This window comes from Empidonax traillii, unplaced genomic scaffold, assembly GCF_003031625.1.
Source record: "Empidonax traillii isolate 1590-97213 ecotype Southwest subspecies unplaced genomic scaffold, ASM303162v1 scaffold4100:size53125, whole genome shotgun sequence".
Taxonomy (NCBI): Eukaryota; Metazoa; Chordata; class Aves; order Passeriformes; family Tyrannidae; genus Empidonax; species Empidonax traillii.
In genome coordinates, this window is record NW_020959293.1 from 33305 (window position 1) to 39037 (window position 5733).

Below are 5733 nucleotides of genomic sequence, written 5' to 3' on the forward strand. Positions count from 1 at the left end.
AGCTGGGGGGGGGGGGGTCAGGACCCCCAAAACCTCCCAGGGACCACCCAGGACCTCACAAGCCCTATCCTGGTCTCCCCACTCCACCCAGGACCCGCTGAAACCTCCTCCCAATCCCTTCCCAGCCCCTCGGAGATCCCACAAATCCCCTCCCAACCCCTTTAGGACCCTCCAAACCCCCTCCCATCGCCCCCTGAATCCCTCCCAGTGCCTTCCCACCCCACTTAGCACTTCCCCAACCCCCTCCCAGTGACTCCAAGCCCCCCCAGCCTCCCTCCCTTCTCACCTGCACTCCCCCAGATCTCCCTCCCAGTTGCCCTCAGGTCTCCCCAAAGCCCTGTAGCAGTTATTAATATAATAAATAAATAAGTCCCATGGGGACCAAGTGAGCACCAACGTGGTAGGGTAACAAGAGCTCTTTTATTCAAAGAGTCACAGCCTTATATAGTGGTTCCAAATGGTCCAACGTCACACAGGTAGCATTCTAAGCCAATCCAATGCAAGCATTCAACAGAGCATGCGCAACAGAGTCTTTAGAACTACAATTCCCAGAATGCCTCAGCAGCATCTGGTAAAGCCACTCCTACAGAGCCCCTCTCAGCCTTCCCAGGACACCCCAACCCCCTCTTTAGCCTCTCCATCGCCCCCCAAAGTGCCTCCCAGTGTCCCCAGTGCTCCCCCAGCCCCCTGCCAGTGTCCCCCCATGCTGGGGGGCCGGGCCGTACCCCAGTGCCGGCTGAGGGGGTGCTCCAGGCTGACGTGCTCCACCTGGCAGGTGGAGGTGACCCCGCGCCGGGGGGGCATTTCCAGCATCACCAGCACCTGGTAGGTCCAGTCCCCGTTGGGGACCACGTCGGTGGCCACCACGTGCTCCAGCAGCTCCTGCCCATCCTGGAACCACCTCACCTGCACCGGGCAGGGTAGAAATCCATCACGGAGCAGAGCAGGGGCTGGGGCCGGGCTGGGAGCTCGACGGCACCAGCGAGATGGACACGCTGGGGGGCACTGGGAGAGACAGGGGAGACACTGGGCTGAGCTAAGGGGCACTGGGAGAGACGGGGGAAACACTGGGTTGAGCTGGGGGGCACTGGGAGAGAGGGGTGAGGGTTTGTAGGACATTGGTAGGGGTTTGGGTGGCACTGGGAGGGACTGGGATGGCAGTGGGAGGGACTGGGAATAGACTAGGGTAGAAGGGGATGAGCTGGGAGGGCACTGGGGAGAGAGTTGGGAGATGTGGGAGTGAACTGAGAAAGACTGGGAATGGATTGAGAGGGTGTGGGAATGACTGGGACTGGGAACGAGCAGGAGTGACTGGGATTGACTGGGAAGGACTGGGATCGACTGGGAAGGAACGGAGCGGGACTGGGAGGCTGAGTCTTGGAGAGGGAACTCTGCTCTGTGGGTCTGCCCGGCAACTGATGCGTCATCGGAGAGACGCGCTCTGATTGGCTGAGGGGAGGGAGAGCGATGGCCCCAGCGGGGTGAAGACGCGGGGGGGGCACTGGGAGAGACTGGGATGGGTTCGGGGGCACTGGGAGGGGGCACAAGGCCACGGAGATGGGCACAGGGAGGGCTGAGGGGTCTGGGGTGATTCCCAGGAAGGGTTTCAGGGGCTCCAGAGTCGTTCCCGGGGCAGGGGAATTCGCGAGGGGACCCGCTCTGCCCCCACTCACCTCTGCGGTTCACACTGAAAAGGGTGGCCACCTTGTAGTTGTTCCGGCAGTACGTATCCACCGCAGCCCGCAGTAACTCCAGCCTTTCCTGTTTGCTGTTCCAGTGCCTGGCCTGGTACTCCCCATACAGGGTGTCCCCCACAAAGACCCCCCCATCGCTGTCGAAGTGCACGAACTGCTGCCGGTTGTAGATGTGCCTCACCACCAACCTCACCCGCTCGGTGCTGTTGATGAAGTGACACTCGGCCTTTTTCAACTTCTGGAACACCCCTGTGTGTGCAGGACACGGGTCAGGGGGTGCCCCGTCCCCACCCCCCCCCGTCATTTCCCAGCCCCTGCCAGCAGGTTTGCAGCTCAGGGGGCCACTCCAGATCCCCCTTTTCCACCCCCCTCTGCCCCACAGCCCCTGCAGCACCGGCTCTTGGCTGAGGGGGAACCCCCCATCAGCCCTCTGGGGATGGACAGGCGGGTTGGGGACCCCCCAGTGCGGATCCACCTCCCGCGCCCCAGAGCCCCAGGGAACCGCTTCAGGGCTCCAGTGATGGGGGGACAGAGGGATCCCCATGGCACTCCTCTTCCTGTTCTCCCACCCCCCTTTTCCCCCTCTCCCACCGTCCCCACAATCCTCAGACCCTCCCGCGCTCAGTTTGGGGCTCCCACTCCCCTCCCAATAATTCCGAGGGTTCCAACCCCCCTCGTGCTCACTTTTGGGGCTCCTAGCCCGTCTTTTCTCTCCCCATTCCCATCCCCTCCCCCGCTCACCCGAGAGCTCCTCGCCCGCAGCCGGGGGGGCTCCCAGCACCACCAGTACCACCAGTACGGCCCCAGCTCCCCACACACGCTCCATCCCCAGCGCGGGCAGGGGCTGACACCCCAAAACCAGCCAGGCAGGGCCTTTTTTGGGGTTTTGGACGCGCTCTGATTGGCTGAGAGCAAAGTTGGGGCCCGTTTAGCGGATCGCCTTCCCGGCAACTGATGAGTCATCAGCGTGGCGCGATGTGATTAGTGGAAGCTGCGTCAGAGCTTTCTGATTGGCTGATGCCGTTGGGGGCGCTGCATCCCGGGAGTGGAGGGTTCTGGGGGGTCCGAGGGTTGCAGGGGAGGTGGGAGCTCAGGTGATCCCAAAAATGGGGATCCAGGTGTCCCGGAGCTCTGACGTGCCCCCAAAAACGAGTCGAGGGCGTCCTCTGACTGGCTGATCTCGCTGAGGGCTGTTTGTGCCGGGTCTGCACGGCAACTGATGACGCGCAATCAGAACCCGCTCCCATTGGCTGCCGCTGCTAACTGTGCCCGCTGGTGGGGACTCCACTTCTGGGGGTTCCCGGGTTCCTGGGTTTGGGGGTTGGGGTGCTCTGGATCCGTGAGAATGAGATTTTGGGAGACCGGATGTGCCCAATAACCCCCTGTGTCTAGGGCTTCTGGGATCTGAATGTTCCAAAAAACCCTGTTCCCGGGATTTTGTGGGGCTTATATTGTTGAAAACTTTCTGTTTTAATGATTTTCGGAATCCCCCCACTCCCTCCCAATAAGCGGGACTGCAGTGAACTGGGAAGCTTTACTGGGAGCACTGGGAGCAGCAGGCGGCTGGTGTGAGAACAAAAGCAGGGCCAGGGGGGACACAAGAGCCCCCCAAACTCCGGGCAGGGATGGATTGGGGGGTCCTGGCTGGGCCCGAGGCCACGGGGAGGGGCTGCGGCCACCGCCGGCTCAGGAGCTCTGTGGGGAGAGAAAAAGGGGTGACAGCGGGATGGGGGGCAGGGGGGGCACACATGCTCTGGGGAAGGGGGGACACGACCTCTGGGGCCCCCTCTTTACCTTCTCCCGCAGGTAGAAGCCGAACCCCAGTGCCAGGAAGACGAAACCCAACACGAAGCCCCCGACCCCCACCAGGATCTTGCTGTGGACGGTGTCCTGTGGCATCACTGGGGGGAGCTGGGGGGGTCAGGACCCCCAAAACCTCCCAAAAACCACCCAGGACCCCACAAGCCTCATCCTGGTCTCCCCAAGCCCACCCAGGATCCCCTGAAATCTCCTGCCATTCCATTCCCAATCCCTAGGAGATCCCACAAAGCCCCTCCCATCCCCTTTAGGACCCTCCAACCCCCCTACCATCACCCCCAGGACACCCCTGAACCCCTCCTGGTCCCTTCCCAGCCCTCCCAGCACTTCCCCAACCCCCTCCCAGTCAACCCAAGCCCCCCCCAACCTCCGTCTCGTCCCACCCGGGCTCCCCAAACTCCCTCCCAGTCACCCCCACGACTCCCCACAGCCCCTCTCAGCCCTCCCAGGATCCCCAAACCTCCTCCTCAGCCTCTCCATTGCCACCCAAAGTGCCTCCCAGTGTCCCCACTGTTCCCCCAGCCCCCTGTCCCCCCTGCCAGTGTCCCCCCATGCTGGGGGGGCCGGGCCGTACCCCAGTGCCGGCTGAGGGGGTGCTCCAGGCTGACGTGCTCCACCTGGCAGGTGTAGGTGACCCCGCGCTGGGGGGGGATTTCCAGCATCACCAGCACCTGGTAGGTCCAGTCCCCGTTGGGGACCACGTCGGTGGCTACCACGTGCTCCGGCAGCTCCTGCCCATCCTGGAACCACCTCACCTGCACCGGGCAGGGTAGAAATCCATCACGGAGCAGAGAAGGCGGCTGGGGCCGGGCTGGGAGCTCGACGGCACCAGCGAGATGGACACGCTGGGGGGCACTGGGAGAAACGGGGGAGACACTGGGCTGAGCTGGGGGGGGCACTGGGAGAGACGGGGGAGACACTGGGCTGAGCTGGAGGGGACTGGGAGAGACGCCGAGGGCTTGTAGGACTTTGGTAGGCGTTTGGATGACACTAGGAAGGACTGTGATGGCACTGGGAGGGACTGGGAATGGACGAGGGTAGAATGGGATGGGCTGGGGGGGTCACTGGGAGAGAGTTGGGAGACGTGAGAGTGAACTGAGAATGACTGGGAATGGAGTCAGAGCGTCTGGGAGAGGAGTGAGAGGGACTGGGAATGACTGGAAGGGACTGGGATGGACTGGGAAGGACCTGAGCGAGACTGGGAGGCTGAGTCCTGAAAAGGGAACTCTGCGCTGCGGGTCTGCCCAGCAACTGATGAGTCATCAGTGAGATGCGCTCTGATTGACTGAGGGGAGGGAGAGCGGTGGCACCAGAGGGGCAGAGACGCGGGGGGGGCACTGGGAGAGACTGGGATGGACTGGGGGGTACTGGGATGGGGAAAAAGAGGACGGGGATGGGCACAGGGAGGGTTGAGGAGTCAGGGGTGATTCCCAGGGAGGGTTTGAAGGGCTCCAGGGTCGTTCCCGGGACAGGGGAATTCCCGAGGGGACCCGCTCTGCCCCGCGCTCACCTCTGCGGTTCACAAGGAACGGGGTGGACACCTCGTAGTTGTGTCGGCAGTACCAGTCCACCACAGCCTGTCTGTCCTCCAGATATTCCTGTTGGCTGTTCCAGTACCTGGCCTGGATCTCCCCAAACGGGGTGTCCCCCACACAGACCCCCACATCGCTGTCGAAGTGGGCGAACTGCTGCCGGTTGTAGATGAGCCTCTCCAAGTACCTCACCCGCTCGGTGCAGTTCATGAAGTGACACTCGAGCTTTCTCATCATCTAGAACACCCCTGTGTGTGCAGGACACGGGTCAGTGGGTGCCCCCCCCATCATCCTCCAACCCCCCACAGCAGGTCGGGAGCTCAGGGAGCCACCTCGGACCCCCCTTTCCACCCTCCTCTGCCCCACGACCGCCGCAGCACCGGCTCTTGGCTGGGGGGAAACCCCCCATCAGCCCCCCGGGTATGGATAGCGGGGTTGGGGACCCCCCAGGGCAGATCCGACCCCCCCTGGAGCCCCAGGGAACCGCTACAGGGCTCCAGTGATGGGGGACACAGAGGGACGCCCATGGCACCCCTCTTCCTGCTCTCCCACCCCACTTCTCCCCCCTCTCCCACCCCTTTCCCCACTGCCCCCTAAATCCCCAGACCCCCCGACTTTTAGTTTGGGGCTCCCACCCCCCTCCCAATAATTCCGGGGGTTCCAGCCTCCCTCGCACTCACTTTTGGAGC

General features: G+C 63.2%; 2 pseudogenes; both read right to left on the bottom strand.

Annotated features, from left to right (window-relative positions):
- Positions 1–725: 725 nt before the first annotated feature.
- Positions 726–2523, bottom strand: LOC114072831 (annotated as a pseudogene).
- Positions 2524–3355: 832 nt separating this feature from the next.
- Positions 3356–5733, bottom strand: part of LOC114072833 — a 6833-nt pseudogene continuing 4455 nt past the window's right edge.